Source organism: Equus asinus, chromosome 5 (genome assembly GCF_041296235.1).
Source record: "Equus asinus isolate D_3611 breed Donkey chromosome 5, EquAss-T2T_v2, whole genome shotgun sequence".
NCBI lineage: Eukaryota > Metazoa > Chordata > Mammalia > Perissodactyla > Equidae > Equus > Equus asinus.
The window spans coordinates 99,123,849-99,150,003 of NC_091794.1; the positions used below are offsets into that span (position 1 = coordinate 99,123,849).

The 26,155-nt window shown below is 47.2% G+C and overlaps 1 protein-coding gene across 1 annotated transcript in view; it reads left to right on the top strand.

Annotated features, from left to right (window-relative positions):
* Positions 1-9,112: 9,112 nt before the first annotated feature.
* PLA2G2C (phospholipase A2 group IIC) overlaps positions 9,113-26,155 on the top strand; it is a 69,968-nt gene continuing 52,925 nt past the window's right edge. Inside the window, exon 1 of the mRNA XM_070510859.1 lies at positions 9,113-9,188. The gene's annotated coding sequence lies outside the window, so the exon portion shown is untranslated. The remainder of the gene's footprint in view (positions 9,189-26,155) is intronic.

Here is a 26,155-nt window from a genome sequence, read left to right on the forward strand (position 1 = left end):
CGCTGGCTCAGCACCAGCTGCTGCACTGTGCAGATGTCCTCTCCCAGGATAGGTGGGACCCAGTGACTATAACGTAAAGAATAACGCCGAGGTTCCAGATATCAGCCGGGGGACTGTATAGCCTGGGCCCTGGAAGGTCTCCAGGCAGTATAACCAGGCCACTGCAGTACGCGCTCAGCTTGCACCCGACAAACACGTTGCTGAGGCTGAAGTCCGCCAGCTTCACATTCAGTTCAGCATCCAGAGGCAGGTTCTCCAGGCTCAGGCCCCTGTGGACGATGCCTCTGTGGTGGCAGTATCGGAGAGCCGAGCCGAGCTGCCGGAATTTTCCTTGGGCCTCTTCCTCCAGCACGCCGCCGTGGTTTCATAAGTAATCGAGTGTGTCTCCTCCACTAACGTCCTCCAGGACGAAGAACAATGTTTCCTCCGTGTCAATCACCTCAAACAACCTTACAATATGGGGGTGACTCAAGGCCTTCAGGCTGTGGACTTCACGGAAAAGTTCCCTGATTCTGGTGAGGCTGTGTCAAGTCTTGCGAATGACTTTAACAGCCACCTCTGTCGCGGTTGGGATGTGCCAGGCCAACTTCGCGCTGGAGAAGATACCCTTTCCAATGGTCTTGAGGAGCTCATAATTGTTAACACAGGTCTTCTTGTTGGCAGAGGTGGCTGCAAGGCCCAGAAGCATGGTGACCTGCTAACTACATTAACTGACAATACTAACAATGCTAACTATGCTTACTAACTATGCTAACAAACAAAACTATAGTATGCTAACTACTAGTAACTAATGATACTAACAATGCCACCTATGCTTACTAACTATGCAAATAAATAATACTGACTAAACATGCTAACTACTAACTATACCAACAATACTAACTGTCCTAACAATACTAAATTAAAAAATTAAAGAAAATGAGAAAGAGAACAAAGAAAAAATGAGAAAAGAACAAAGGGAAATTGAGAAAAAGAAAAAATAAAAAAGTGAGAAAAAGAAAGGAAAAATGAGAAAAAGACAAAAAGAATTTTAAAAATGACAGAGGAGAACAAAGAAAAATAAAAAATAATAAGAAAGAAATAGGAAATAAAAATAATAACGAAAAAAAGAGTAGATAAAAAAGAAAAAATAAACAAAATGGGGGGTGGTGAGCAAACAAGCTGGCTGTGGTCCAGCTACAGGTCACCAAAAGTTAGCTTCCTGGGTTATAAGAACCAAAAACCTAGGCCTGGCCAGAGACTTTATAGGTGTTTTGCAATTTCATTACAGTGGCTCACTAGGAGGGCAAAGCAAGAAATGTGCCAACCATGACTGAGGAGAAACCACAGTGATTTTCTCACTTTTTGGTCTCAATACCCCTTTAGTCTTAAAAAAAGGACCCCAGACAAAGGGTTAATCTCCATGCTATATAAAGAGCTCACACAACTCAACGACAACAAATCAAACAACCTGATCAAAAAATGGGCAGAGGATATAAACAGACATTTCTCCAAAGAAGATATACGGATGGCCGATAGGCACATGAAAAGATGCTCATCATCTCTGATCATCAGGGAAATGCAAATCAAAACTACATTAAGATATCACCTTACACTCGTTAGAATGGCAAAAATAACCAAAACAAAAAAGAACAAATGTTGGAGAGGTTGCGGAGAAAAAGGAACCCTCATACACTGCTGGTGGGAATGCAAACTGGTGCAGCCACTATGGAAAACAGTATGGAAATTTCTCAAAAAATTAAAACTAGAAATACCATATGACCCAGCCATCCCACTACTGGGTATCTATCCAAAGAACTTGAAATCAGCAGTTCAGAGAGACCCAGGCACCCCTATGTTCATTGCAGCGTTATTCACAATAGCCCAGACGTGGAAGCAACCCAAGTGCCCATCAACTGATGAATGGATAAAGAAGATGTGGTGTATATACACAATGGAATACTACTCAGCCATAAAAAAGAATAAAATCATCCCATTCACAAGAACACGGATGGACCTTGACGTTATTATGTTAAGTGAAATAAGCCAGACAGACAATCTCTGTATGACTCCACTCATATGTGGAAGATAAACAAACACATGGACAAGGAGAACAGATCAGTGGTTATCAGGAGGAAGGGGAGTGGGGGGTAGGCACAAAGGGTGAAGAGGTGCACCTATAAGATGACTGACAAATAGTAATGTACAACTGAAATTTCACAAGTTTGTAAACTATTATAACCTCAATAATAATAAAAAAGGACTCCAAAGGGCTTTTCACTTATGTGGGATATTAGAGAGTGATATTTATTAGAAATTAAAATCTGTAGGATGCTTCAGTGGCCTTTTCATTTCTAATTTAAAAATCTGTAATAATTTCTGGCTTTTAAAGACCTCATAATGTCTACACTTAAAATCTTCAATTCCTTTTCCTTAAACTCTGATTAGTCTCAAAATGATCCTATAACTTAACTCATGTCATAATACTATAGGATGCTGGTGTCGCCTATAATACTATAGGAAAACGTTCTGTTGTATAAGACATGAGAACCAGGAACTTGCAAGAAAACACTGGATGGGGTGTCTGTGACAAGTTCCTCTTTATCAGTTCAGGTGCTAGCAGGAAATACACAGCACACTCAAATTTGGTAATTTGAGGTGAGTCTAATAAAAGGACCATTTGCAGAGATGTGGGCTGGGTGTGAGGCAACATAAGAGGGTGCAGTATGCTGGGGCTAGAAACCATGGGGAGCCATTACCCTCCACCCTCCGCCCCCGGGGCTGCCAGGGAGCAGTTAGCAGGAACCCAAAGAGAACAGCCTGTGGGTAGAGAGCTGCTTGACTAAAAGCTGTGGCCTTTGGAGACCAGCCAGGCGGCAGTGAAGCTGCAGGAAGGGGGCCAGGGAAATAAATACCCCTCCCTACTTTCTTCCCTTCCTCGCCAGCCAAGCTCCAAAATGGCCAAACTCATAGATATGGTCCACGTGATCCAGCCTTCTGGGGCAGAGAGCAAGATGGAAAGTGGGTTTGCAGAGCTAAATGGAAGCTTCCAGCACAACACGCTCTTTCCGCTATTGTTGTCGAAGCATTTCTCTTCTATTTGCTAACTCCTGGGGTGGGGACAAGGCCTCCTGGGAACGGAGACTGGATGCAGGGCAGCAGCAAGAATACGATGTAGTAAGGATGGCCGCTACGGTCCCCTTCCAGACAGTGGGAAGTAGGTCTGCAGGTCTGCAGCTCAGGGCTCAGGCGCTGGGCAGGACCGTGACCCTCAGGAAAGAAGAGAGAGTACCCACCCTGAGGGTTCCAGGGTGGCACTGGACAGAGGAAAAGTCAGGCAGGCCTGCCGCCCCCGAGGAAGAGAGCAACGTCGGCCACCCTTGACGATAGTTTCCAGTTACTGGAGTTTCTGTTGCCTGAATTCTGACTGCCCCGCAACCAAGTTCAGCCTGGATCTCTCTTGTCTGAACCACTGCCAGGCAGTGCAGAACACAGACGGGCCACCTCTGTGTACAGAGGTGACTGCGCAGTCCCACCAAACCAATCACAGTTTCTGCCATGGTCTGCTACACGGCATGGAGGATTACTGTGCTGGAGACGGGCTCATATTAAAATATTAACCTACATTTAAAATGTTTCCATCGTGTCCACGGGGATCTCCATTCCATATGTTTGCAGGGGCTCTGGGGCCAGCAGTGTGTCTGACTTTGAGTGTTTTAAAATGAAGGCTAAAGGTGACTTGCAATAAACCAGCGCAAGTAATAACACAGAGGCCAAGACACCCCCCTTAGTTAATTGACTTTGAAGGCTTTCCTTCCGTGAACAGCATCAGAGGCGTTTAGACCCTAGAGGCCACCTCCTTTAACTGGTTCAACCTCCCTTGGTTTAAATTCTTCTCTTCACCCCTCCCTTCCTCCCTCCTTTCTTCCCAAAAGGTGTTCAGATGACCACCTGTATTAGTTTCCTGTGGCTGCTGTAACAAATGGCCACAAACTCAGCAGCTTAAAGCAACACAAACTTACTATCTTACAGTTTGGAGGTCGGAAGTCTGAACTGGGTCTTACCAGGCTAAAATCAAGGTGTCAGCACGGCTGTGTTCCCTCTGGAGAATCCACTTCTCAGCCATCTCCAGCTTCTAGAGGCCAGCGTTCCTCCACTCATGGCCCCTCCCTCCATCTTCAAAGCTAGCAATGGACAGTCAAGTGTTTCCCACGATGCATCACTCTGACTCTGATTCTCCTGCCTCCCTCCTTCACTTAGAAGGACTCTTCTGATTCCATTGGGCCCACCTGGAGAATCCAGAATAATCTCCCCATCTCAAGACCCTTAATTTAATCACATCTACAAAATCCCTTTCGCCACATCGAGTAACACATTCACAGGTTCTGGGAATCAGGATGTGGACATCTTTGGGAGCCCATTATTCTGCCTACCCCTCATGCAGGTTAACTTCATGTTATGTGCTTTCCTAGTACATACCCTCCTTATTCACGGTGCCCATCAACACGGAAGTTCACTGCAACTGTAGTGGTGAAATTATTGATTTAATGTCTATCCCCCTAACTGGATAAAAACTCTCCAAAGGAGGAGATTATAGATGTTTTGACAACCACTAGCCTATTCTCAGAGCTTCCTAGCAGCCAAGGCAAGTAAGGAAGCATGTTGAGAAGGGAGGAAGAAGAGAAAAGAAAACAATAGCTAACTTTTAATGATCACTCACCTGTGTGCCAGCAATGTTCCAGGTGTTTTTAGCCTATTTAGTTCACACGTTGTGAAGGAGGGGCTGTCAGCTACAGAAAGCAGTAGCACAGCTGGGATTCAGAATCCCTGATCTGAACCACTGTGTCCCATAAACAAATACTCTCAAACAGTATTTCATGTGCCATAATAGAAATCTGAGAGGCAGAAATGAAGGAGGGAGGGACCAGGTCTACAGATGTGTCAGGCAAGATTTTCCAGAAGATGTAATACATGGAAGGCAGAGGGGGGTGTGCCGAGTTGGGGGTGGGGCGGGGGAAGGAGGGCTGTGGTGGGGAGTGGAGCAAGGTGTTCAAGGCAGAGGAGGCTATATGAACAAAGTCCCAGGCAGGAAATTGCTTGGTGTTTTCTAGAAATTGAAGATGATACAGTACCGCTGGAGCTTAGGCGGTGAAAGGCAGGGCACAGAGCAGGAGATGGGGCTGAAGTGGGAGGCAGAGGCTCCATTCCAAGAACGCTGTCAGCCATGTCTAGGCTTTAGACACTGTCCTAAAGAAAATGGGAAGCCATTGGAAGACTTTCGATGCTGAGGTTTTAACAAAATCAGCTTACTCACCACGTGGAAGAAGGATTGCAGGGTTGGGATGCTGAAGGCAACGAGGCAAGCGGAGCGCGTGTGAATGGGAAGTCTAGTGCTGGAACCCAGAGGTTTCATGGCTCCAGCCCAGGGCATTGCCAGCTGTGCATCCGGACCCTCCCCACGGCCTCACCTCCACCAACAGAGGGAGTGCGGTGGGGAAGCAGAGAGCCCTCTGCTCTCGGAAAGAAGAAATTGAAAGTCCAATCTCTGCTTCAAAACCAGGCAAAGGGAGGAGAAGCGAGCCAGAGAGAAACGCATTTAATTCTTTTTTCTTTTTTTTTTAAAAGGTATTTTTGCATCTAACATGATTTCTAATTTTTGGTTTTTTAAGATTTTTTCCCCTTTTTCTCCCCAAATCCCCCCGGTACATAGTTGTGTATTTTTAGTTGTGGGTCCTTCTGGTTGTGGCATGTGGATGCCACCTCAGCATGGCTTGATGAGTGGTGCCATGTCTGCACCCAGGCTCCGAACCGGTGAAACCCTGGGCCGCCAAAGTGGAGCGCGAGAACTTAACCACTCAGCCACGGGGCCGGCCCCTGCATTTAATTCTTAACTCACAGTGAAGACTTCCTCCAAGAAGCTTGCCTTGCTCGATTCATTCAGAAATTACTTCTCCTCCCTGTGAACACCTCCCACTGATGTTCCTGCCACACCTTCATTCAATCAACAAATATTGAGCACCTACTGTATGCCCAGCACTGTGTTAGGCACCATGTTAGATGCAGAAATGAATGACTCTGACTTGTTCTTTGCCCTTGTGGAGTTTACTGTCTAGTAGGAGAATAAAACACCGATCAAATAAATGCATATATTGTAACATGATTTTAAGCGTGGCAAGCCCCATGAAGAAGCTGATGGGGAGCGTGATGACGGCAGATTGCATCACTGGTTCCAGTTCTTTACCTCTCCTTGTAGTTTCAACTGTGTCATGTGACTTTGAAGTTTCTTCCATAACAGCACAGTATATTTCCACACTCCATTGACTTTTAGCTCAGCCATGTGACTTACTTTGGCCGGTAAGATGAAGTGGAGGTGACAGTGAGCCAATTCCAAGGGTAGGTCTTGGCAGGTCTTGGTGTGCTCCCTTTTGCCCTCCTGTGTCTCTGCCATCACCTTGAGAATACACCTTGGCTAGCCTGCTGGCCCCACGAGGAGGCTGAGAGACACATAGAGCACGGCTGCCCCAGCTGAGCCACTCTAGCTAAGAGGAGGCTAGATGAACTGACCTGACCCCACAGCTCTAAAGATGAATGAGAGGGCCCAGCTGAGATCAGCAGAGCTACCCAGCCAATCCCAGCCAGGGTCAGCTAACCTAGCTCACCTGCACACTTGTGAGTTCAATAAATACTTATTGATGTAAGCCGCTGAGAGTGGCTATTTGTTATGCAGCATTATTGTTTATAGTTAGGTGACACACTGACTTATTCTAAGCAGGCTATGGCGGGACTCCCTGAAGAAATGGCATCTCAGCAACAGCCAAGTTCAGTGGGTGAAGGAGGAGAAGAGGAGCATTCCAGGCTGAGGGATGAGCAAAGGCCCTGAGGCATGAAGGACATGACCATTCGAGAAACTGAAAGAAAGCAGGATTTTCTGGGGGCGCAAAGGTGCGGTGGAAGAGCACTGGCAGGGAAACACGCCTGTACGGTTCCCTGCTCTGTCATGGCACTAAGCCAAGTCAATGTGCTATAGTATTGTGCATTTTTATGATGCTTCCAGATATAACTCCCTTGGGAAAAGGGTCCATGATTTATTGATCTTCCTCTCCTCTCACTCTGCCAGAGCAATATCCCACTGCACCTAACTGCCCAATATCTGGGGTGAATGAAGGCGTTCAGCTAAGGGTGCTGAAAGAACAGCTCCTTGGCATCTCCTGAACTTTGGACCACGACTACAATGTTTCTTCCTTAATAATTAATTCACTTATAACACAGTTGTTTGAAATGGGAGGGCCCTCTCCTTTACCTATCACCCTCTATTTTCATATTGAGCTGTTTGTTTCCTCATGGCATTTATCAACACCTGTCGTTATATTTACAGAGTTAATTGTTCCAGTATCTGCCTCTTCCAGTACAATGAGGGCAGGGACTTCATCTTGTCCAGGACTGTATCCTCAGTGCCCAGGACTGTGTGTTGAATGAATGGCTGATCAGATGCTGAAATATTTAATGCTGAAGAACCCTTCAGAAAGTACAACCTAGAAGTTAGTGTATTAATTATCTGTTGGTTCAGTAAGAACCTGGGAACAGCTTTCTTGTATGGGATGGGGAGAATTCACGGGCAAAGTAGAAGGAGTGGTTAAGCAATCTGTGATTCTTATGATTCTTACTGGAATAGGTGGGACCTTAGGTGTTTAGCATAAGGCTCTGTAGTTAATGGGTTACAGTATTGTATCAGTTATTCGTTGCTGCATAACATACCCAACCTGCGTGGCTTAAAACAACCACCATGACATTTGCTCACAATTCTGTAGGACAAAAATGCGGGATAAGTTCAGCTGGGTGACTCTGCTGGTCTCATCTGAATTAACTCACATGGCTGCTATCATCTGGCAAGCAGACTAGGGCTGGAAGAGCCAAATGCTGGTGGTGCCGGATGATGACTGGGCCATTCCCTCCCCAGGATCTCTCATCCTCAAGCACGACGGCAGCCTCAGGGCAAAACGTAGGGTGACCAGCCATACCGCTTTGCCTGGGACTATCTTGGTTTTAGCAATGAAAGTCCCACATCACAGGAAACTCCTCGGGCCTGGGAAAACCAGGATGGTTGATCACTCTAGCTGCAAGAAAGGAAGAGAGTGGGAGTCACAAGGCCTCTGAGGTCTAGGCTCGAAACTTCCATGGTGAGACTTGTACTTGTCAAAGCGTGTCAGACGCCAGCCCAGATTCAAGGGGGTAGAGAACCAGACTCCATCTCTTGATGGGAAATGCAGGACACACACACACTGCAAAGCAGACTGCACACAGGGCTGGGAGGGTTTCTGCAGTCTACCACAGGTATTATGGAAAGCAAGTCCACAGATGCAGAAGTCAAAGTAAGGCTTTTTCGTTTTTTGAAAAATCTATACAGAAGATGAAAATGTTGGGAGAGCCATCACTAGCCAAATGTTGAGTGACAACTGCACTTCAGTGTCTTTATACAACAAAATTACAAGCTTTCTTTTATACACAAGCACAACCTAAGACACCCCTCTTTTGGAGCAATGCGCCTTGTGGTCAGCAGATTAGGAGAAATCTAATGGTGAAAGATGGTGAAATATTCAGGTAAAGGAGAGAAGACTTCTTGGTAATTAAGAGAGGGGAAGGAAAATTTCGTAATCTTCATTTAACCATACCAAAAAGGCGATTTCAAGGGCGATATTCACAACCTGTCCAGTAAAATATTTGGGATAATAAAACTTTGCACTTATCTAACGCCTACTTTGTGCCAGACTGTTCTGGTGTAGGAGACTTACGTCCATTAACACACTTAAAACTCACATGACAGATGAGTAAACTGAGGCCCAACATCACCTAGGTAGTTAAGCAGTGGAGTCGGGATTTGAACCCAGACAGTCTGGCTCTTAACTTGCCTTTTCAGGAGCTACCACTTGCCCGAGAGTTCAACCTGCTTTTTCCAGCCAGCAGTCGGAACAGTGACCTGAAGGTCTGTCTGTCCTGCCGGTTGCTCTTTCCCATCAGGGTCAGAGACAGAGAGGACGGCCGGGAGAGTTTGGCCTCGGAACTGAAGTCTACGGCTTGGGTTCCCAGCCCGGCGGGAATGGAGGCGCCTCTTGCGCAGGCGCAGAGGCCTCGTCCGTATTGCCGCCGGGTCCGCAGCCCCGCAGTACTACAGCCAGGCCGCTCTCCCCCCACCCGCGTTCGTGGCCTTCGAGGTGGGAGAGGGCAGGCGGCGGCCGCGAAGGTCCGCAGGGCTGGGGCGGAGGGACCCAGAGCAAGCCTGGAAAACGCGGAACCCGAGAGGGCCCCCGAAGCAGGGATGGCCGCCGCCCGGGCCGGGGCGGGGCGGGGGGGGCGGGGGGGGCGGGGGGGGGGGTGCTGCTGCAGAAGGGACCGCGCCGCGAGGAGGAGCGCGTCCGCGCACGCGCACAGCGCGCTTGGGGGACCCGGAGGGACCGAGTTCGCTCTGCCTCCCTGGGCCTGGGCTCCGCATCCTTGCAGGGGGCGAGCGGCTGCGGCTGCCCCCCGACTCTGCTCCTTCTGGGGATGCTGATGACGTTCACCGGGCACTGAGTGCCACTTATTAACGAGATGCCCAGAGTGGAAGCACTTGGCTTGCCGTTAAGCGCGTTGTAAATGTGAGCTCCCAGGAACCCCCATCCGTGTTTGTGGTTCCTTTTTATTAGGAAGGAGGTGAGGCTTTGTCGTTTCCTGGCCTCGGGTCACCCCGCTCTCCCTGGCCGGACTCCTTGTCGGTGGGTCCAGTTAGTCACGGGAAGAGTGGAGAATAGGATGGGCTCAGTGCGGGGAGGTGACTGTGATGCCGCCGTCGCTGTGCCGTTTATCTTTGCTACTCCTTCAAAGGGGTTAAAGTGAGTTGGTAATTTGTAACCACTCTGAGCGTAGTTCTCTGGCAGGTTCGGAATATATCTCAGTCTCCTAATTAATTTGGGAGGTTGAAAATTGCTGATGTTGAAATGGAACATTTGTTCCCTTCCTTCCCCGTTTGGTTAATAAAAAACCAGTAATAGGAAAAACACCCCTGGCATTCTCATTGCTTCCTCTTCATTTATAAGGCTCAGTGTTCCATTTGTCGACATATAGTGTAATATTTATTTTCTAGTAGCTTCGAACATGTTTATACAATAACTAACTTGGACGGGGTATTGTGCCAAGCCCTCAGCACATGAGAAAAGGACTCTGATGTAGTCCGTGCTCTCAGGGAGTTACTGTATTGAGAAAGAAGATAGTAGGGGATCTCATAGAAGTAGAGTTAAATTAGGAGTAAATGGGGATTTCACAGACAACATCCATTATTTTATTAACGCTATTGGTGGTTTTATTTTACTCATGATTGGTGTCATGTCTCTCAGTGAACATGGTTTAGAGCCCAAATGACGTGCTTTCCCAGTCCCTTAGTTGTCATGAAGAAGAGTTGAAGTGCTTTACCCGCTCCAGGTCCACTATCCATCATCACAGACGTGCTCCTGACTCTGGGAACATATTCTAAAAGGACCTGTGTCAGGCACGTAAAAGGAGAATTTCTGAGGCTTAATTTTGCTTCTCTTGTTACCGTTTTGGCATTTGCTACCGTGTTCTGTGAACATGCATTCCTGACTCTTAAGCTCTTTTAGCCTTCTTTTAAGGTACAGCTGGTCTACCACGCTTTCCTAATCATCTGTATCACATTGATCTTTCCTTTATTTAAATTGTAACATGCACCGTCCACGGCTCTTATCTGGACATTTAACCATAGCCCACTTTGCCTTGTTAGTTAACTCTCATTATAAACTGTGTGTTGTTGAGCAGGAAGTTGGGGACAAGGTACAGTAAATGGAAAAGCACAAGTTTGGGAAATAAACAGATATAAGCTTGAATTCTGGTCTTGCTGCTTATTGGCTATGTGATTAAAACTTTTTGAACCTCAGTTTCCTCAGCTATCACATGTAAAAGCTATCTTCTGCAGAATTGTTACTCTAGGCACGTAGGGAAAATTAAATAAGATGGGAAGCACCTTTCTTTCATTCCTCCCCACCTTTGTATTTTCTGTTCCAGTCCTATCTAGTGTTTGTGTCTATAGGTTCTATTTAATACTAGTTGAATGAATGAGGGCCTGTCACATACAGTTAAATTACGAGTGTGGACTAAAGGTTTTCTCTTTCACCCAGAATCATAAAATTTCGGAATATGCGTCTTCTGGTTCTTAGCCAGTGTTCTGCCCACTGTTTGGTGTAGTCCACAATGAGTATTTCTTGAATACATACTAAGTTCAAAGCACTGTCTCTTCAAAGAATAGATGAGGCAGAGTTCCTGTTCTCAAGAAGTTTCAGTCGATCTGAGAAGCTAGTGATATCTGTCTCTTATTGGTGTCACCTCTGTGCCAACAACTACACCTCTAAACGTTGGAGTTCTCTGGGGTGTGGTCCAGGTCATCTTTTGGCTTGACACTCTCCTGGGGTGAACTCATCCACCTCCATGGCTTTACCCACTACATGCCAGAGGCTGCCACATTTATATCTAACGTTCAGCCATGGAAACTTCAAACACATATATCCAACCACCTACTTAGCAAATGCACTTATTCCACAACTGCCTCAAATTAGGCTTATCTGCAACCAGCCCCCTTGCCCTCCAAACCTGCTCTCCCTCCAGTGTTCCCCGTCTTCCCTGAGTGGGGAAGTCAGGGACCCGGAACTCATCCTTGTCATCTCCTCTCTCTCCTAAGCCCTCCCCGCATCCAACAGATCACTAAGGCGTACAGCTCATACAGCGCTTACTTCTCTCCACCTCCAGTGATACCACCTGAGTTCAAGCCACGGTCATCTGTCCCCTGAACCACCGTAACAGCTGCCTCTCGGCCCTCTCCCCTAATCCATTTCCCACGTGGCGACAAGAGTGATCTTTTTAGGTACAGAGCTGGTCAGGCCGCTTCCCTGCTGAAAATCCCCCAGTGCTTTTGCTGGCAGATTAAGGTTTGGAGTCATTCCCCAGCCCTCAGACAGGCCATGTAAGTTGCCCCTGCTGACTCCAGCTCCACCGCCTTCCGCTGCCCCCTCAGTTACCTCCTTCCACCACACTGACCTTCTTTTTGTGCATCGATGGTCACTTTTTCAGGGAAGCCCTCCCTGCCCCCTGCTATTTAGGTCAGGCTCCCTTGTTATGCCTTCTGATGAAATCCTGACCTCTTTTTTTGTACTCCTTATCTTAATTATAATTATACAGTACTCTTTGCACGAGTATTTGGTCATCGATTTGCCCGTTAATCTGCAGGCTCCTTGAGAACAGATAGCACGTTGCCTCAGCACCCAGCACTGTGCCTAGAATACACAGATGCCCATTAAATAATGGTTGAAAGAACGAGAGCAGTAAGATAGCTTATGGCAAGTGTCAAAGAAAAGCTCAAAACGTTGAATGTGATGAGAATTCAGAGAAAGGAGAGATCACTGGGCCTCGGGTGGGGGAGGTGAGTTATTTCTTAGAGAAGAACAGAAGACTTGATCGGAGGTGGCTATGGCTCTGCATATTCAGGGACAAAGAGTGTACCAGTTTGACAGAAGAACAATTTCATATAAGGTAGGATTCGAAATAAAGGTGGGGAAGTAAGTTGAGGTCATCTGTGGACGGCTTCAGGCGCCAGGCTAAGGAATTTAAACTTTATTCTGCAGACAATAGGAAGCCATTGGTATTTTTTGAGCAGGAATGGTAACATTTGCAAGTCAGTGGCATGAGAAATATGTCTTTTGGGACTCTCAGTTGCCAGCGAGAGGAACTCATCCCAAGTAAGCTTAGGCAAAAGGGGATTTATTGGCTTATACACCTGGAAAGTCCAAGGATAGGGCATACTTTAGGCATAGCTTGATCCAGCAGTTCAAATGATGTAACTGGTTTCTTTCTGAATCTCTCTGCTCTGCATCCTTTGAGTAGGCTCCTTTCTCTGGCAGGCTTCCCCTCATGGTGACAGAATGGTTGCAGCAGCTCCAAGATCACGTCTTTCAAAGCTAGAGTCTAGGAAAAACATCATCAACTCTCCCAGTGACTCCAATAACAATCCTAGAATTGAGTCTTGATGGCTGGGACAACCTGGTTTCGTTCATGTACACCTCTCAGGACCAGTCACCCAAGGAATGCAGTGTCCCAAGTGGCTTAGGCCTAGTTCAAATTCACAGTCCCCCCTTCCCCAGCTCGGGGTGGGGTCAGCCCTGACCAAACTACATTGAATGAGAACAGAGGAGGAGTGAATTTTCAAATGAAAACAAGATTGTGGCTGGAAGCAGGGTCCTTGGAGGCTGGGCCCCAAACCAATAAATGTCTCTAACAGGAATGCTCTGCTTGCTGAAGGTGCACGTGGATCTACTGAATTGTTTCCATAGAGAGAAATCAGAGGGAAAGGAGGACTTATGACGGATAGAAGGTGTCCAGGACACCACACCTGTCTCGTTGACCGTAAATCGGCGCGTTCTGCCATTTCAGAAGAAGACTCTTATCGTTTCATTTTAGGAGCCGTTGTTGCTGTATGTTTGTGAAGGAAAGGCTGCTAACTTGGCAGGATTGTTAATCTCTCTGGGTTTAGGATGATTTAATTCTTTCTGAATTTGTTGTTATAAAAAAAAATGGGTTAAAAAAAGACCAGATTCTTTTTTGCTTTTCTCTTGGTTTTTATTTAGCCCACAAATAATATCACAGCAACAATAAGGAAGAAAAAAAGGGAGAAATAGTAGTCTACTGTGTCTTCTTAAAGAGGCAGACAGCCCTTGGCAGATGTGTGAATATTGTCTTCAGTTTATCTTATATCCTCTAAATGTGGACTTGTCAAAAGAAAAAAAAAGAGAGAAAGGCTTTTTTCTGTAATAGCACCAAGAGGTACATTACAAAGTAGAACATGGCTCTGTTGAACTTTTTAATAAGTATTGGCCAGACAAGAAAAATGATAGTCCTTACTCATCCAATTTAAGAGGGAGGAGCTTGAGGAAAGTGGGGCTAAAGAAAGGAATCTGTATAATGTTTATTTACCTTTATTCTGTGGTCATTTCTTCTACTGCATAGTCTCCTAGGTGAGGGAAACGCAGCTCCTAAACCATTGTCTGTCTTCTAGTGTAAACTCTTGAGAGCTGGCTGGTCACTGAGTTCCCAACTTTGTGAAAGCTCCATCGAGCCAAGAGACCATTAAATACATATTTGTGAACGAGAGTGTTGAATTGTTTTGTCGTGACCTCAGCTGAGAGAGGGGATTGGCTAGTGTGGGAGTATCCTGTGGTAAGATTGTCATCTGATGGATTGACCTACTTTGATCAGGGTTTTTTCCCTCCAGCACTGTTAAGCCTTTTTGACAATTCATTGGCCCATCTATTAATTGAATGTGATTGAGACAAACATTGAATGCTATCGTTTTCAGACCATAATTGAAAAAGCATAGCTTTTCCAAACGTGTGGGGAAGACTAGGATTTGGAAAGCCTCTGGACATCAGTAACATCTGACAGATATGTAGGTGGCAAATTGAATAAATAGGATCTGTCATGTGCTGGCAAGTGGTTTCTGTAAATAGGAAATTAACGTTACCCACAATGAGTCAGATCTGAAATAATGGTATTCAAAACTGTTGACTCCCACTCAGGTATTCTAAGGACTAAGTCAGCCATTCTTAACCCTTTTTAAAATGCGAGGTACTAGAATATGACAGGTGGTGACCCTGAAGCGTTATCAGTCCCCTTTGGGCTCATTTGCATAATACACACACCAGCCGATGCAATCAACATTTATCAGCTCATGCCCTTCACAATTAACGGAGCCGTCTCATGAGTGCTTCCGTGGCGTGGTCTTCCTCCCGTCTCCCCGACAGCGAGCCTGCAGTCATCCGGTTCTCCCTTCGCTCCCATTCCCGTGAAGATGCTCCTATCTTCCCTCCCCAGCTACGTAGAGAAACGGGCGCATGCTGCCCCGGTCCTCCTGGCCTTCCCGCATCTCCCATTTCACTGTCCTGTCCACTTCCCTTGGGTGCTCCCTCCAATGGACTACGTTCTTGCTCCCTTTCCAAGCTTAGTTTTCAGCAAAACTGAAAAATCATCACCAGCATATGAAAGATTTAAGGCACTCTTTTTTAGGATGATTTTTTTAAACTTAAGCATTTCACCTCATCATAATGATGTCATCAATGATATAATGCAAGCCCCTGATGCGTGGGACCAGCAGTCTGAACCTAACTTTTCACTTACATCAGGGCCGTTCTCTATTTCTGAGGGTGCTTTGTCGAGTGTAGACAACAGTGAACAGCACCACTCTCGACTCTCTTAATCGCACGGTGCTTACGTTGTCGTCGCTCTTTGGGGATGCCTGGCTCTGACTGCAGCCCTCTCCTGGCCTCCCAGCATTGTGCAGCACTTTACACGTCGGTCCCTGTTCTGGGTTGGATGTGGGTAATTCCTCCCCACGGTGCTCCCTTTTCAGCCCCGAGCGTTAAAGCGAACATGCGGTCGGCAGGTGCACAGGCGCCCTGCACACCCACCCGTGCTCGTCCTCGTCCTCATTAGCTGTCTTTCTTCAAGGCAAATCACCAGCGGAGTGCAACTTCCAGTCCTGCTGCAAATGCTAAAAGCCGGATGTGCGCTGACTTCACTCCTCCTAAGCAGCAGCTGGTGCCTCCTCCTTTCCTCCTGTGCATCTCTTGAGCCCAGTTCGGGAAAATAACATTCCTTTGGTGCCTTGGCCAGGGATGTTCTCAATGTCCTGCAGTACAGCCGCTATCCAATGCCTATTCTGTAGATGGCACATCCTCTCTACCGTATCTTTGAATCCTCATGTCAGCTCTGGGAGGTAGGTATGGAGTCGGAAAGACCTGGGTTTGGATACTAGTGCTGCCATTCACCAGCTGTGTGACCTGAAGTACCTCAAGTGACCTCTCTGAGTTTTATTTCTCTAGCTGTATAATGAAGATAATAGTCCCCGCTCCACAGGGTCATTGTGAGATTCAAGCAGGGTGGTTGATGGGGAGCCCTTAGCCCAGTGCCTTGGCGTGTACCAAGTGCTTGAGGAAGGGGAGCTCCCATCACGGAGGGTGGAGCTTGGCCAGCTGACTTCGCTTATGCAAGGAAATACACCTGGTAAGTGATGGAACCGAACTGTGAATTCAAATCTTTTGAATCTATATCCTTTTCTTCCTCTCCTCCTTTACTAGAAAGGAGGCTGTGTTAGTGCCAGAGCACTGTGAAAAAGAAATTGGAGCTCCTGGGTATTTTGGCAGTGAGCTATGCAATTACACTCCAAGGCTAATAATAAAAAAATTATAATGTGGTAGCTAATATCTATTGAGCCCCCGCTGTACGGTAGGTGCGTGCGAGGCAACTGGCAGCATTCTCTAATCTTTTAAACAGGGATCTCCAAAATTCAGTCATTTGTGTTCTGTCTTCACAATTTTTGCTATTTCTGTATACCACCTCTATCATTATTTTATGTAATTTTCTTTAAAAATTGGTTCACCTTATTACTTAAGTAAATGTGTTTTAAAAGAAAGCAATTGTCACTATTGTAAATAGAAAGTCAGCATCGTTTACCATAAATAGGAGATGACCAGTAAAGTAAGTACAATTAAAACAAAGCAGGCTTGTCAAGTCCCCGCTAGATGATGCTCTGGGCCTGAGGCCTGTTCTCTGTTAAAAAGGGAGGTTAGCAAGTGCTGGAGAGGCCTTGCAGACATCGAGAACCAAACAGCTATTTCTTCTGGCCTTAAGTGAACAACTGAAAGAGAACTGGGAAAAGAGTAACATTCTCTCTTGGAATTCCATGTTCTTTAATGCCCCATCCATATACCACCGAATAACTTCCCGTCTCTGTTTCCTGCTGAGTGAAACACTGCCCCACGACAAGCTTGCAGGGAGCTGTCATTACCCTGTTTTACAGATGACAGCTGAAGCTCAGAGAAGTCACATCACTTACCCAAGGCTGGACATCTAATGAGGGTTAAAGCCAAGACAGGGTTAAAACCAAGTCTTTCTCCAGAAACATGAGAGAAATGTGTCCAGCTTCGGCAGGCTTGATGACAGGGCCTGCCCAGGAGCACCAGAGTGCTTACTCGGGTTTTCTGTTTCAAGTTCCTGGTCCTTGAGCTCATTGAGTCACTCAGATCCTCAGCAGCCTGAGAAGCCCGGACACCCTTGCGGAGGGGGTGGTCCAGGCGCCTGGAACTGGGCAGGTGGGGATCCTGGCAGTTGGCAGTCACGTGCCGGCGGCAGCTTCCCCCTCTGCACGTTGAGCTGTGGCAGTGCATTGCAGCCGCCTCCCCCCTGGAGGCACTACTGGCTGGGCCTGTTGGGGGGTGTGGGTGGCAGAAGGGGCCAGGACCTGAGGCTGTCCTGGGTCATCGACTGGAGTAGCACCCTGCCCTCCTATAGAACATCTACAGGCACTGGAGTGGTAGAAAGAGAAGCCTCAGCTCAAGTCCCAATTACTCCAGTAAATTGTTTAGCACAGTAAACTTGGGAAAACACTTACCTTTCTGTGCCTCACTTTTCTAATCTGAGAAACAGGGGTGATGCCAGTACCCCCTCCCCGCCGCGGGGTTGTGCTGAAGATGAAATGTGCTGAAGCTTGAGTACCTCTCAACGTGCTGGCTGCTCATTAAGTGATGGTTTTCTCCTTTCCCTCCTCCTCCCCAGTTTGGCACATACACGGGACCTCCAATCCTGCCTCCCCACCCTGCCCCAAACTGATGTAATCTGGAGGACCTGGGCTGAGACCATGAGTATTTGGGCCAGGTGGCGGGAATATAATATCTTTCCCACGTCAGGAGTGCCATGACCAGTTGTGGTTTCTCCTATTCTCCAGCAAATTGTGGTTCATAGCCTGCCGAAGTTTTTCTGGTTTTTTTCTTTAAGAAACCTTTGGGCTTTCTGCCTGTTGCCATTGCAACAAGAGAAGATGTCATGACATCTGACATTTGCTGAGGCCACCAGTCTGTCCTGCATGGCATTTTCTGACTCTTTCTGGCTGTGTCAGGCCAGCTTTCCTGTGCGTTGGAACGTCAGGGTAGGTTGACTGTAGGAATTGCCAGCGTCACTCCTCCTTGTTGCTTCTGTTTCCTGCCTGACAGCGCAGGAAGGGATCCCAGCAGAGAGGAAGTCGTTGTTTTTCATGGCACAAACCTCAAAAGGAGAAGGTTATACGGCCAAAACCTGGGGTTCCCCCTAATGGCCTATCGTGCGTCTGTCCTGTGTGAATTTACAGCAGCCCTTTACCTTGTTCCTGCTCTCTGGAGTGTTAGGTTTCTACAAAACTGGGGAGGAAACGTAGCATGGACTTATCTACACTATCTCCTGTACTATTCAACAATCCTATGACCTAGGCTTTGTCATCTGTATTTTACAGATGAAGACATGGAGAAGCAGAGAATTTCAGCAAGTTACTAAGATTATATACCCAACAAGTGACCGAGCTGGGAGGCAAACCCCGGCCCTTGACCAAGCCCCCATCAAACGTCCTGTTAGGAAGCCATCCCCTCCTTGTAGATTCTCAGGCCTCCCCTGCACCCCACCCTGCCCGCCCACCGCCCGCCTCCCACCTCCCACCTCCTCAGGACTGAAGCACTCATTCCTCCAGCTGCTGGGACTGTTGGTGGCTGACAGCTCTCAGCAGAGTCCCCTCCGCTGGCCTGCCTGCCTCGGTGCAGCACGACTCTGCGGGGCCACCCCAGCGCCAGGCCCGCCGTGGGATCGGCTGAGGCTTTGGCTGTGACTACATTGCAGTTCTGTTTCTCCTGCCCGCACCTCGGCCTTCACTCGTCCACAGCTGTGATCGGGGCACACTCTCCAATAAGCTTTCTCATACAAATCTCTGTCTCGAGATCCATTTCTCAGGGAATCCAGCCTTCAGTGCAAGCATAGTCAGTGGAATTGTCCATATTCTGGTCCCTTCCTGTTTGGTGCATAAGCCTGCATCCTGCTAAAGGGAGATGGAGAAAGGCTATGAGCCACGGGGGCCAGATTAGAACCTTACACTCCACCACTTAGCGGTGTGATCCTGCAGATTGATCCACCTGCTCGGAACCTCAGCTTCCTTGTTGTAATCGGGCATCAGAACAGTAGCTATCTCATGAGCTGTGGGAATGGGGGTAGCTTGGGTCATGCATTTAGAACAGAGCCTGGCACACGGTAACGGGCAGTAAATGTCAGGCATCAGTAGTAGCAGACCCTGCTGAGAACTCCATGTTCCCTGTTTCCCTGGTTTCCTCGAAATCACACTCTCCTGGTTCACCCACTTTTCTCATCATTTGTCTTCTTTTTGTTCCCTGGCTCCTCCTCCTCCTCCTCTCAGTTTGGGTATTCTCCAGGTTCTGTCCCTTCCCCACTTCTTCCTTTCTTGTTCCGTGCTCTCTCTCTCTCCTCCACTCTGCCGGATGTGGCCTGCAAGCCCTTGAGTGCAAGGAGTGGCCCTTGAAGCGGGCTGTATTTTTTAAAAGGTGCAGTTTATCAGGAGGATGGGCAGACCTGTCATTTACATGAATGACCAGAGTGTTTCCCATTTTGGCTGCTCCAAAAGTCAGTCTGTCAAAGGTTTTGAATTGTGTTAGCGATTTTGTTTGCAACTTATGCCCTTGAGTAAGGGCACCTGCCTGTCTTGTAATCAGCAGCGCTATTGTCAAGGCTGATGATGCAGAGAAGGCAAGAGGAGGCGGAGAGAAAGGGAAGGACCGGCTGAAGTTCTGACAAGAGACAGGGTAAAGGGATTCTGTGAAATTCCTGGAATAATGAGGACAATGAGCTGTTATTCTCAGGACTTCACTTTTAGACTAAGTACCTTAAATCTCACTTGTTTACGTACGAATTACAAGACTTCCAGGAAAGCATAAAATCCATGAAAATTCTATACAAGAAATACTACTAGAGGAAGATGGGCACCGATGTTAGGGCAAGTCTTCCTCAAAAAAAAAAAAAAAAAGAGAAAGAAATTCTACTGATGGCCTATTTGGGATTCAATTGATCTACAGCTAAGTCAGTGAGAAAATATTTTCTGACGTCACAAATTGGGATTAAACAATGTGGTTCTAGGAGAGGAAGAGGAAGAGGGCCCGGGAGAGGAGAGGATACTGCAGACAAATGTGAGGAGAGAAAGGGGAGACGGGAACTAACATTTATTAGTCATTACCATGTGCTCAGCACCTGACAAATGTTTACTCATTTAATATCCACAAAACCTCAGTGAGCATAGAGTCTGTTAGCCCCCATTTACAGATCAGGAACCAGGAACTCAGAACACATGAAAATCCTTCCTAAGGCCACCCTCAGGACGTCCGATCCCAAAGCCCACGTCCAAAATGATGCGGGGACGGTGAGCCGAAGAGTCAAAAGAAAGATTTCTTGGACTCTCAAGGTCTGGCAGTAGTGCTCTTTTATTTAAAGAATAGTATGGAATAGCGTGGGGACAGGACGCATGGGCAGTCAGAGCTGCTGCTGCAGCAATGTGTTGAGGGTTAGGGCTAAATTTATAAGGCATGGGTACATGACTTATTTTTACTGGAAAAAGAAAAGATGATGTAAAAAGTCGTTAAATGATGTTAGTGCAGATGGGGTCTGGTTATTGTGTGGTCGTATAACTTTAGATATGAATCTGGTCACATAGATCAGCATGTAGGTGAGGATGCCCTGGGCTTCTCTCCCTGGGGCAGCCCTAATTCACACCATAAAAATCCACCCGTTCATATAGATGGACATGTAGGTCAGGTCACCTTGGGTTTCTCTACCTGGGGCAGCCTTAATCCACATCACTAAACACCCCGCTGGGCTGGAAGGGCTGCCTGGTGAGGAGCAGGGACTCTGATGCTGTAACTCCAAGATCCTTGGTCACCTTCAGTTTCTGTCCTCACCCTGTGACATGTAGGGACAGTGCTACAAGGTCACAATTAAACAGGATATTCCTGAGTAGTGACCTTGATTTGTTTATAACACAAACCAATTGAAGTTTTATGATGAGTTCATAACCCCCTCCCTCAAGTCCGACATCCATTCCCTCCATGCACACACGCACACACTATGCACACACTCCCCTCAATTCAGAAAAGCCTTGGAGAGCTTCAGGTCTGTTAAATCTCATACTATCTTTGGTTCAATCCCTTGTAGCCAAATGGATTGAAGCTGCTTTCAATCTCCTCTCCAGCTTAGAAAATTCCAGAAGCGGGGGGGGGGGGGGGTTTAATATCTGGGTGCTAAGATAAGGCCTTGTGTTGGCCAGCCAGTGAAATCCTTTCATCACACGTGCGTGAAACATCCTTGCTTATGTGAGGAGCCCTACCGAACCATTTCTTATTTGATGGCCTTTTATGATGGCTACAAAGACATGAAAAGAAGGAGAAATTGTTTTGAAGAAGAGAGTTTAGGCAAGAAATAAAGATGTTTCCTTTCCTCTGTGCTTGATTTTTTAAAAAAATAATCTTAGCAGTTGAAATCTGATACTTGTGGTTTTGAAGAATAAAATTCCCAAGGCTTTATGCTGGCCTTTTGTGGGGCTCTGACCTGGCCGCCGGCCCACAGTCTGTTCAGCTGAGCGTGATGGAAACTGAGCATAGGCAGTGAAAGTAACATACAGGCAATAAACAATGGCCATCGCCGGAGAACAGACATCTCAGATGTGAAGTACTTTGAAAGTGGAGTGTGTGCTAGGATCTATGCTCGCCTCGATGTGGCACTGCAAAAAATGAGGCTGCGTTTCCATGAATCTTAGGTTTGAGAGGTCTTTCCAAGATTCTTCTTGGTTGCCTAGAATCCAAAGGTTTCATAAGGTCAAAGGAAGTCATCCTAGAGAACATTCGAGGACAGACTGTGAGCCAAAAGCATCCGTTTCGCTTTCTCCTTTTATTCCTGCCTGTGAAATATTTTCCAATTATTTTTCCATGTTGTTCTTAAGCAGCTAGTTCTTTGTGCTTTACTGACGAGACTTTCTAAGCAAGGGGTTGAACCATTCGCTTCAGAAATAAAATGTTCACAGGACTCCCTCTATCTGGAAATCCACTTGCAAGAACAAAGTTTGTGCCACTGCCTGGGGTTAAGAAACCCGTTTATTTCTTGCAAGTGGTCCTCTTCAACTTGCCTCCACCTTCACTTCCCAGTTCACTCTGCTCTCAGGTTCTGATTTAAAAGCACTTAATTAGGGTGCTAATTAGCACCTAATCAGGTTGCTAATGAAGTAGTTGACAGCCCAGATCAATTAAAAAAGGAAGAAGCATCCGTGGCCTTTTGTTTGCAGCCTCTACAGGAGATGACATTCTCTTTTTAATTGCTTTGAAACAATTTGCTGAACCAGTCAGCCTCTGTCCCGGTCAGGTCGCCTGTGCCAGCGAGAGGCTGCACTGCAGCAGGAGGAAAGCCTTCGGGTTTTGTAAAGCAAGGTTCTCCTTTCTCTGTGCTTGATGCTTTATAAATCTTACACTTCTGAGGGGGTTGCTCTGCTCACCTAGCCCTGCTCCTGACCACGTATATTCTGAGATAACAGCTAAAGATCCTGACTAAGCAGAATTATCATTTAACCAGCACATCCCCCATAGTACACATATGTATCTACCCGAAAAAGGAACAGGGAGAATTAAAACCAGATAAATGTTTTAAATAATGTTTCTTCTTTTTTTCTTTGTGCTAACCTGGATGCTGGACTCTAGACACAGAACTCTAGAGTTTTGATGATTATTTTTGTAAAAATAACAATAGTGAGAGAATTCTGACATAGTAGGCATTACTCAGTGTAGAATAAAGTTGCTTTCTAGGTTGCAGTCATCTTGCTCAATGTGTGAGGGTTGTTGTGAAGCCAGGCCCGGGTTAGAACAGAAGGGCCTGAGGACCGGAAGCAGGCGGTGAGATAAGGGAGCGAGGAGAGGGAGGCAGCGATCCGAGGGCAGCGCGTACCGCTACTGCAGGGGAGCCAAATACATGAGTGGTTTAACTAAATATTTTTAAAATACATATTGAGCACCTATTGTGAGCCAGGCACTATGCTGAGCATAGATTATAGGGCAATGAGCAAACCGTGACTGTTTGGAAGACAGACAATAAACTGTAAATATATTGTAATGTAAATAATATAAATAAATTACAGTGTGCAAAGTGCCGCCTAACATAAATCCTGAGTGCTGTGGGCATGTCCTTTACGGACACTGCAGACTTCCCGAGGAATGCAGTTTAAGCAGAGAAGTGAAGGTCAAGCTAGAGAGGGCTGGGCAGAGGGGCCAGAACAGAGTCCCCATTACAGGAATAGGACACGAAAGCAGGAGACAGAGAAAAAGCAGGTTTTGTTCTAGGAGCTAAGAGAAGGCCCACACGCTGGAGCAGAGAGAAGAAGGGAAGGATTTCTTGGGTCGAGGCTGGAGTGGTCCCCAATCACACAGCTTTTTAAGCTCCACGGAGGACTTTGGACTATAAGGGAATGGGACAGCATTAAAAGGTTTTAAGCAGGTGATTCTTATGATCAGATTGTGTCCTTGAAATAGCCCAGCAGCTATGTGGACGACTGATGAGAAGAGGTCTGGATGGGAAGTGGGGGACCATTTAGGTTTTCACAGTGGTCCAAGAGCAAGTCGATGATGGCCTGAACTAGGATGCCGACAGTGGGAGTGGGGAGAGGTGGATAGATGTGAGAGACATGTAGAAGATAGAATGAGCAAGAATTGGTGGTTATGGATGTTGGGAATGAGGGAAAGGGAGTAGTCCTTTCCTAAAGGTATGGTTCCTAAGGTATGGCTTGAGCAACTGGGTTTAAGGTGGGACCATTTACTGAGATTAGGAGTGGTGGGGAGAGAGTAGAACTGGGGGTGGGCATGGGGCAACTATGATTCAAGTCTTGGCCGTGTTTAGTTTGAAGCATCAAATGGCGACATCATGAGGAGCAGTGGGATGGGCGGGTCTGGAGCCTGCAGGAGCTAGAGATGTGGGAGTCCTCGGCCAACAGCAGACTATAAATCTCTGGCGCTCCACAAAATTCCCTTGCAGGGCAGGAGATTCCCTCCTCTGAGAGGAGGCTCAAATCCAGAGCTGAGCCCTGAAGAATTCCAGCGTTTAATGGTCCCTTAGCAGAGGAGGAATCAGGACTCAGCCAAGGCAACTAAGAAGGAGCTGCCAAATACAAGAGGAGAAATCTGGAGAGGACCTTTTTTGGAGATGGTTTTTATTTCCAAGGCTTTCTGCAAGAAGATCGTTGTGAACTGATAACCACTTCAGGCCTGAGAGCACTGGTTTTCAAAAACACTTAAGCAGGGGCCAGCCCAGTGGCAAAGTGGTTAAGTTCGCACACTCTGCTTCGGCCGCCCAGGGTTTGCAGGTTCAAATCCCAGGCACGGACCTACACACCACTCATCAAGCCATACTGTGGCAGTGTCCCACATTACAAAATAGAGGAAGACTGGCACAGCTGTTAGCTCAGGGCCAATCTCTCTCACCAAAAAAAGAAAAAAAGAAAAAAAAACCTTTAAGCAGCAGAATCCACCTGAAAGTAAAATCTTATGTGGATGCCACCTGGAAAGGTGGAGGCTGGGCTGAGGTCCTGCTCACTCAGCCATCCCCTTGTCACCCCCACCGCCCATCTCGGAACCCCAAGGCTCTTTGGAAGGACGTTGGAACAGCCCTGCCCTAGAGGAGAGCCCCTTGGCCCACAGAGCCCAGGACTACTCCTGGCAGAATCATCTTGGATTCTCTTCTGAGGCTGCGCACCACAGCGGCCCATGATCCGTCAGCTCCCTTGCACCTAAGGAGCTTACAGAAATCTGACCTCTGTGTTCTCCAGGTTAGAAAGTATCAGTATTCTCAACCCGCCCCCTCCCTTCAGGAAATGCCTCCTAATCCTTTGAAACCCAGCTTCCACACCATTTACTTCATGAATCTTCCTAGGCCCGCCTTCAGGACGGATCGTGCCTCCCCTGTGCTGCCTCCTGCTGCCCTCATCGCACGGACTGCTCAGATTTATTCACACACCTTCTCCCCTCCCAGACTTCGAGTTTCTCTAGGGCGGGGACCAAGTCTTTACATACTAAAGCCGAGATAATACCCGGCACAGTGTGGGTGTTGAATAAGTGTTTGCCCAGTTGGATTAAATTATATTGAATTACACTTGGAAGGGCCCGCGGGTAGTCAGTCTACAGTGCTTCTTCTCGTCCGTAAAGGTGAGGATCAGCTCCAGTGCATGACTGGCAGACCTGCTTCTGGAATCCAGACTCCCGAGTTCCAGTCCAATTTTCTTAGGATCTCTTCTTCAGTGCTCCACAGTTAACAGCACTGAATAAATATGTAAATGTTAGAGAAAACTCTCCTTAGTCTGCAAGCTGTAGGTGGCTCTAGCCGGTTTAAACGGCGCTATCACAGTATCACCCACCAGGCCCACGGCGTAAAGTGATTCTCTTTGGAGTCATTTTTCCTAAGTAGAAGTGTGACTGTCTCTCCTCCTCGTCCTCGCCACCTGTCACGGTTCTGGCTCCTTCACAGATTCCCCGTCACTTCGAATTCTTAGCTTCAAAAAAGGGCCGCTTCTCACATTTTCTAGTGCGAATGCTTTGTTTGTTTTTAATCTCCTCTTACAGGATTTGGCCCAAGAATGGTTCCAATATAAAGGCTCTGGAGCTTTCTCTGTGTGGACAAGGGTTAGGAAATTCCTCAGAGGGATAAGTAAAATTGGCCTCTCTTCCTTGGAGCCAGAGGAACGGTTCTTTTTTTGAAGACCGGTTGAGGAGGGGTTCTCAAGGGCCATCCTTGAGTAGAAAAGCTGCAAGCACTTCTCTTTCACCATTAGTGCTGGCAGTGCCACGGTCCCCAATTTGGAAGGAACAGACCAAAGGGCCTGAGAACCTGGCTGCTCGCTTCTCCCTGCCCTTTATCATTTCCCGGGGTCAGTTATTTGTGTCCCTTTAGATCTCTCCTTCTCACACTATTCCGCTTCCCAGCTCTTGGCCAACAATTATTGTCACCCTACCAATTTTGTTGAGGAAGTAGAGAAGGCAGTGGGAAGAAAGACCTGGAACTCAGAACTGGAACGTGTGTTCAGCCCCCCGCTCTGCCACTTACCAGCGTGCAGTCTGCCCCTTAGCCTCTGAGAGCCTCAGTTTCCTCCTCTGTAGAATGGGACGACTAGCACCTCCCTACCTGGTAGTTGTGAGGATTGGCGAAAATGTATCCAAAGCCCCCGGCAGAGGGCTTGGCCCGTGGAGCCACCCAATCAACGTTTGTT